Here is an 8,536-nt window from a genome sequence, read left to right as displayed (position 1 = left end):
ACGGAATTAAAATTCTGTCGATAAACACCGACGGAATTAGGATTTCCGTAGTAAAATTTACTGACGGAATTTATATTTCCGTCGGTAAATAATGCCGCAAAATAGTGTTTCCTATGGTAGTGATTATCGACGAAAACGTTGTTCCGTTGGTATTTACCGACGGAATTTATATTTCCATCAGTAAATAATTTTGTAAATACCGACGGATCAGAATAGTATTATTCTTCCACCTACTCAGAGCACAATTGACTCAGAGCAGAGTTCATGTTTATATGTTAATGGGTTTTCAAAGTTCAAAGGTGAGTGTTGCATACCATAATTAATTTTCCAGTTCATGCTCCCAAAATAAAATAGTCTTCTAATTGGGCACGACACCTAAACTATCTACAAATGAGCAACAGGAAAAAACACTAATGTAAAGGGTTAATTCGATCCTGCCTGTGCAGGCACTGTGCTTGGATCGAATTAATTAGTGTAAAGGGAGTTTAAGAAATTGAATCTTCACTGTCATTGGCTTTCCCCTCCCTAAATGCTTTTATGAAAAGTCAAGTGAGAACTTAAAAAGGCTTGTGAACTATATAAGTCATTGGCTTTGTCCCTTTCATTTCATGTCTTTCGCAGCTATTACAGCCATGGCTTCTTCCTCTACTTCCTTCTTCCCTCACGGTAATTCATTAGTGTTGTTGGTAGTGTTGAGCTTCGTAGCCGTCTTGCATTTTGACAAGTGCGAGGCTCAGCTGAGCCCGACCTTCTACAAGATCACGTGCCCCAACGTATTCGCCATCGTGTGTGAATAGCTCACTACAAAAAAAAAGGGGATTACCGATGGAATTTTCCATCGTAATTCCGTCGGTATAGTCGTTTAGTGACGGAATTACGACGGAAAAACAATTGTCGGAAGGTAATTTGTCGGAAATGAATATACCGATGGAATTGAAATTCTATCGGTAAATACAGATGGAATTGAAATTCTGTCGATAAATATCGACGGAATTAGGATTTCCGTAGTAAAATTTACCGACGGAATTTATATTTCCGTCGGTAAATCATGCCAGAAAATAGTGCTTCCGGTGGTAGTGATTATCGACGAAAACGTTGTTCCGTTGGTATTTACCGACGAAATTTATATTTCCGTCAGTAAATAATTTTGTAAATACCGATGGATCATAATAGTATTATTCTTCCACCTACTCAGACAACAATTGACTCAGAGCAGAGTTCATGTTTATATGTTAATGGGTTTTCAGAGTTCAAAGGTTAGTGTTGCATATCATAATTAATTTTCCAGTTCATGTTCCCAAAATAAAATAGTCTTCTAACTGGGCACGGCACCTAAAACTATCCACAAATGAGCTACGGGAAAAAACACTAATGTAAAGGGTTAATTCGATCCTGCCTATGCAGGCACTGTGCTTGGATCAAATTAATCAGTGTAAAGGGAGTTTAAGGAATCGAATCTTCACTATCATTGGCTTTCCCCTCCCTAAATGCTTTTATGAAAAGTCAAGTGAGAACTTACAAAGGCTTGTGAACTATATAAGTCATTGGCTCTGTCCCTTTCATTTCATGTCTTTCGCAGCTATTACAGCCATGACTTCTTCCTCTGCTTCCTTCTTCTCTCGGGGTAATTCATTAGTGTTATTGGTAGTGTTTAGCTTCGTAGCCATCCTGCATTTTGACAAGTGCAAGGCTCAGCTGAGTCCGACCTTCTACAAGAGCACGTGCCCCAACGTATCCGACATCGTGTGCGAGCAGCTCACTACAAAAAAAACGGGATTACCGATGGAATTTTTCGTCGTATTTCCGTCGATATAGTCATTTAGTGACAGACTTATGACGGAAAATCAGTTGTCGGAAGGTAATTTGTCGGAAACGAATATACTGACAGAATTGAAATTCTGTCGGTATATACCAACGGAATTAGGATTTCCGTAGTAAAATTTATCGATGGAATTTATATTTCCGTCGGTAAATCATGACGAAAAATAGTGCATCCGATGGTAGTGATTACCGACGGAAACATTGTTCCGTTGATATTTACCGACGGAATTTATATTTCCGTCAGTATATAATTTTGTAAATATCGACGGATGAGAATAGTATTATTCTTCCACCTACTCAAAACACAATTGACTCAAGCAGAGTTCATGTTGATATGTTAATGGGTTTTCAGTGTTCAAAGGTCAATGCTGCATACCATAATTAATTTTCCAGTTCATGCTCCCAAAATAAAATAGTCTTCTAACTGGGCACGGCACCTAAAACTATCCACAATTGAGCAACGGGAAAAAAACACTAATGTAAAGGGTTAATTCGATCTTGCCTGTGCAGGCACTGTGCTTGGATCGAATTAATTAGTGTAAAGGGAGTTTAAGAAATCAAATCTTCACTGTCATTGACTTTCCCCTCCCTAAATGCTTTTATGATAAGTCAAGTGAGAACTTACAAAGGCTTGTGAACTATATAAGACATTGGCTCTGTCCCTTTCATTTTATGTCTTTCGCAGCTATTACAGCCATGGCTTCTTCCTCTGCTTCCTTCTTCTCTCGGGGTAATTATTTAGTGTTGTTGGTAGTGTTGAGTTTCGTAGCCGTCTTGCATTTTGACAAGTGCGAGGCTCAGCTGAGCCCGACCTTCTACAAGAGCACATGCCCCAACGTATCTGCCATCATGTGTGAGCAGCTCACTACAAAAAAAAAAACGGGATTAGCGATGGAATTTTCCGTTGGTATAGTCGTTTAGTGACGGAATTACGACGGAAAATCAGTTGTCGGAAGGTAATTTGTCGGAAACGAATATACGGACAGAATTGAAATTCTGTCGGTAAATACCGATGGAATTAGGATTTCCGTAGTAAAATTTACCGACGGAATTTATATTTCTGTCGATAATCATGTCGGAAAATAGTGCTTCCGGTGGTAGTGATTACCGATGGAAACGTTGTTCCATTGGTATTTACCGACGGAATTTATATTTTCGTCAGTAAATAATTTTGTAAATACCGACGGAATCATTTATTTCAATCGATAAACACCGACGGAAACGTTGTTTCCGTCCGTAAACCATTACGATAATTACCGACGGAATAAGTATTCTATCGGTATTCCGTCGTTAAAATAAAAAAAAAATACGAGAAAAAATTTATATTTATTTTTTACCCTGTTTAGAATCCATATATACACTAAATCATCACATACGATAGCATTTCATATATACATGCACATACAAACAGTCATCCATACAAACTTATACAAACAATTACTTTTACACCTACAAACACATTTCATACATCTTAATAATTCATACAATTCGTACAAACATAAATAAACTATAGCATCTATACAAACAAATTAAATGATCCAAATTTCCATATCTAAATCCAAATTTACAAAATCAGATATTTAAATACATACCATGATAGAAAATACTCCAAATTATACATCCACATACAATAGAAAATCCTGCAGAAAGTAAAATGCAATATAATATGATCAGATTTATGAATAAGATAAAATTTTTGTAGTGATTTATGTATAATAAATTTTTATACCTGAATAGAAATGAGCAGATGATGATGACGATGACGATGATGACCAATATGTCAATAGGAACTCCTGAAACATATAATAATATAATATTTAGAAATGTGCATATTAAAATATCAAAACATAATAAATATAATTTTGTAATACTACAATGAAATGCTGCAACCTAAAAAGAATGATGCATGCCTCAACTATTCATGATTAGATCTTTCAAAAATACTCAAACAAACAAAGAAGAATGTTAATAATTAAAATTAAGTAGGAAAAACTACTTACAAAAGGATGATCCCTTCAAAACACTGGTAAAGACTTCCTCTAGAAATCATTACAATGACACTCGTCAAATATGCAAGAAAGGAAGTGAGAGCAATGCACTAAAAAAATATAATGTTTAACTAATTTGACATGTCAATAAAAAAAGATACCTAGATCATATTTTGGATATATACTGATGGTGACGAATTGTTCCTGAGAAAATGTAATACAATTAGAGATGAGCAGATTATAATTAATATTAAAATAAAACAAATATATTTTGCATGTTGTATAAGTGATAAACAAAAAAAGGTAAGTTATAGTTACACAAACCTAATTAGAGTCCGATGGGTCTTGAGTCTCTTGTAGAAGAAGAACTAGGACGAGCCCTGACTCTAGGATCTTCAGATGATTTAGAAGTCTTGGAAATTGATGATCTTATTTTAGTTAGTTATAAGCTAACACTATCCTCTGAAACAATTTTAGATTCAAAAGCTACTAGATTGTTCCGTTGGGAGAAGGATAAGATGAAAATATTCTTACAAAGAGATGAAGGTGGAACGAAGTGAAAGAGGTACAACATTGAATATGCAACAAATTTTGTAGATGTGAGCCCTTTGCTATCACATCTACAAAATTTGTTGCATATTCAATGTTGTACCTCTTTCGCTCCGTTCCACCTTCATCTTTTTGTAAGAATATCTTCACCTTATCCTTCTTCTAATAGAATAATTTAGTAGCTTTTGAATCTAAAATTGTTCTAGAGGATAGTGTCAACTTATAGCTAACTATATTGGATGTTATGTTGATATAGTACCTAGTTTTGATTTTGGCTGCATCAAAAGATGTGGTAACAAATTAAATGAAATCAAATAACCGAGGCCATAAAGGATTTTAAAGTTGAGGTTCAATAGCTGATTGATACTAAATTCATGAGTCAATACAATATCATATCAATTGAACAAAGCCCGTGTAATAAAAATTAGAATTCACAACCAAGTGCATAGCCTCATCTAACTACCATGTAAGCCCCCATATAGGGGAAGATGTGTTGGTTCACACAAAGATAGTCTTCTCAAGATCACACCTGAATGATGTTATGAACAAATATGTTCTATAAGATCCTATCAAATAATACAAGTGATGTGGCATGATTTAACGTTATGCTTATTACATATACTTACTACATCAATAGGATGAAAGATGAACTCGAAGGCACAACTATACAGTTGGATAAAACATCATCTTCCATTATATGTATCTAATAAAATATTACATAATTTATATTAACAACCAAGAAATGAAATCTAAAACATCTCAAACATCAATATTAAAATTCTTCCGGCTAACATTTATATAATCAATATTATATAATCAATATTAACAACCAAGAAATAAAATCTCAAGCATCTAAAGAACAATCTCATAAAATTAGACATACATTTATACTCACTAAACTGTAGTATCCTCACTCTTCCAGTTACATCAAACCTATTTCCGGCATAGCCACTGACCACTTGCTGACAGCCAACACAGCCATCAGTCGATACAGTCACGCGGTCGCTTGCTAGCGGCCGGACAGCCACCGGTCGCTTGCAAGTGCTCGACACAGCTGTTGTTCGCTTGCAAGCGCTCGGCACAGCCATCGATCGCTTGCAAGCGATTGACACAGCTGTCGTTCGCTTGCAAGCCCTCGGCACAGTTGCCGGCCGCTTGCTAGCAGCTGGCCGGCACAGCCGTCGGCCACTTGCTAGCAGCCGCCGACAAGCGGACAGCAGAACAACCAGTGTGCGGCTAGCTGTCAACAAAGCCGCCAGCCGTGTGCTAGCGACTGGCAGAGAGGAGAAAAATGGAGAGGAGAGGAGAGAACTTACCCGAAGATCGACACCGGAGAGGAGACATCACGCCGGAATCGCCGAAGAGGAGAGATCGCACAGGAATTTCCGAAGAGGAGAGATCGCGCCGGAATTGCCGAAGAGGAGAGATCCCGCCGAAATCGCCGGAGAGGAGAAAACCAAGTGCACGATAGGAGAAGGGCTAGTGCCCTAATTTTATTTTCACGATTACCGACGGAATCTAATTTCCATCGGAGATTACCGAAGGAACATAATTTCCGTCGGAGATTACCGACGGAATATAATTTCCATCAGTAATCTCCGATGGAAATTATATTCCGTCGGTAATCCTGATATTTTTGTAGTGTAATTTTATTTCAGGATTACCGACGGAATATAATTTCCGTCGTTAATCTTCGACGGAAATTATATTCCGTCGATAATCTTGTTTTTTCCCCTAATAATAAATAGTTTCCGTCATTTTATCGATGAAAATTTAATTCCGTCGGAAAATAATATCGACGGAAATTTACTTCCGTCAATAATATTTTTTGATGGAATTAAATTTCCATCAGTAAAATAATGGAAACTATTAAGATAACAGGACTGTGACGGAATCTAATTTCTGTCGGCGATTACCGACAGAAATTAGATTCCGACAGAGATTACCTACGGATATTAGATTCCGTCGAAGATTACCGATGGAATAATATTTCGTCGGTATATTCCGTCGGTAAACCTGATTATTTTTGTAGTGGCTGCTGCTCGCACAACGCTCCAACCTTCGGATCTTTGCCAGCCTGAGCCATCTTTTCTTCCACGACTGCTTCACTGACGTGCGTAGCTGAAGCTCAAGCTGCGAATATTAACAGTTAATTATATATTAATTTTTATTTGAGGGATGCGAAGCCTCACTTTTGTTGGATGATGCCGATGGTATCCGGAGCAAAAAGTTTGGCCATCCAAACAGCAACTCAGCGAGAGGTTTTGAGGTGATTGACACTGTCAAAATGGCCGTGGAGAGCAGTTGTCCCGGAGTCGTGTCTTGTGCTGACATTTTAGCAATTGCCGCTGAAATATCAGTCCACTTGGGAGAAATATTGTTGAAAGAATTTTATTATTTTTGGTTAGAATATATACCGATCGTCATCAAAATTAAATTTAAAACTTTCACAGTCGGGAGGTCCTTCATGGACGGTGCTACTTGGAAGAAAGGATGGAAGAACAACCAATTTCACCGCCGCTCAAAACATCCCCTCCCCATTCGACAGTATCACTATCCTCCAACAAAAGTTCACCAATGTTGTCAGGTATGAGCTCACTGAAATTAAGTTTGAAAAAAATAGGACAGTTAGATTTTAAACCTTGTACAGGAGCTCACACGTTTGGGCGAGCTCAATGCTTCACCTTTAGACATCGCCTCTACAACTTCAGCAACGGTAACCCAGACCCATCGTTGAACACAACGTACCTCACCGAGCTGCGGCAATCGCAGCGTGCTCAGTAACTTCGATCTCGACACCTCGGACCAGTTTGACAACAAGTACTACACTAATCTGAAGAACTTGAACGGACTTCTCACGACCGACCAGGACCTGCTCAGCGCCGCCGGCACCAGCGCCTCCATCGCCCCCGACGTCAACCGCTTCGCAGCCGACCAGAACGTCTTCTTTGAAAACTTCATAGAGGGGATGATCAAGATGGGGAACATCAAGGTGCTGACGGGGGACAGCGGGGAGGTTAGGAGCAATTGCCGGGTTGTGAATGGAGCCATCCGACTGAGAGGCAGGCGCTAGATGCTGGCCATCCGCTGCAGCGGCGCCGGCGAAGGGTTTCTACTTTTAGGAGATGACGTGGTGGGTCGTTATTGGTGGTTGGTTGTTGGTTTCGTGATGAATAAAAGTTTGATATTGGGCTGGTTGTGATTGGGGTTAATCGATGCTAGTCAATGGGCCGATGAAGCTGTTGACTTGATCCAATTTCTCAAAATGAATGTGTTTAAGGCAATTATCAAGATTTTTGAAAATATACGCGCCAATAATTAAAGTACTGTCAACCTGCATCTTATTTTATTTAATTATTAATCTGAATATTTAATAATCCATTCTCAATTGATTCCATCAAACATAATATGGACGACACGTGTCGACAACAAATACTGAGCGACACGTGCGTCGCTCACGCTCAGTCACCCGCACATATTGCCCATATAATATATATCAACCATAATGTAACTTTTATATATATCAATCATAATGTAACTTTTATTAATTATAAAAATTTAAAGTAAAGAATAGGAGCATAAATAGGCCGACGTCCCCGGATAAGGTTGAATTACTTAATACGGAATAAAGTCAAATTTTGATAAAATTAAAGAAAATATATCTTTCGTATTGATCAATTATAATTTTTCAATTTATTTTTTCACATATAAATGTGAAGTCAATCGTGTAAAATCGTGGGGCAACTACTTTCCACAGCCATTTTGACGGAGTCGATCATCTCAAAACCCCTCGTTGAGTTGCTTTTTGGGCGGACAAACTTTTCGCTCCGAATACTATCGACATCATCCAACAAAAGTGAGGCTTCGCATCCCTGAAATAAATTAATATATAATTAATTGTTAATATTCACAGCTCAAGCTTCGGTTACGTACGTCAGTGAAGCAGTCATGGAAGAAAAGACGGCTCGGATTGGCGAAGATCCGAAGGTCGGAGCGCTGTGCAAGCAGCAGCCACTACAAAAATAATCGGTTTACCGACGGAATATTATTCCATCGGTAATCTCCAACGGAATCTAATATCCGTCTGTAATCTCTGGCGGAATCTAATTTCTGTGTGTAATCACCAACAGAAATTAGATTCCGTCGACAATCTTGTTATCTTAATAGTTTCTATCATT

The 8,536-nt window shown here is 38.1% G+C and overlaps 1 pseudogene; it reads left to right on the top strand.

Moving 5' to 3' along the window:
- Positions 1-1,159: 1,159 nt before the first annotated feature.
- Positions 1,160-7,431, top strand: LOC122050778 (annotated as a pseudogene).
- The last annotated feature ends 1,105 nt before the right edge of the window (positions 7,432-8,536 follow it).

This window comes from Zingiber officinale, chromosome 3A (assembly GCF_018446385.1).
Source record: "Zingiber officinale cultivar Zhangliang chromosome 3A, Zo_v1.1, whole genome shotgun sequence".
Classification (NCBI taxonomy): domain Eukaryota; kingdom Viridiplantae; phylum Streptophyta; class Magnoliopsida; order Zingiberales; family Zingiberaceae; genus Zingiber; species Zingiber officinale.
The sequence above is the reverse complement of the archived record's forward strand: the minus strand, read 5'-3'. Positions and strand labels throughout refer to the sequence as shown.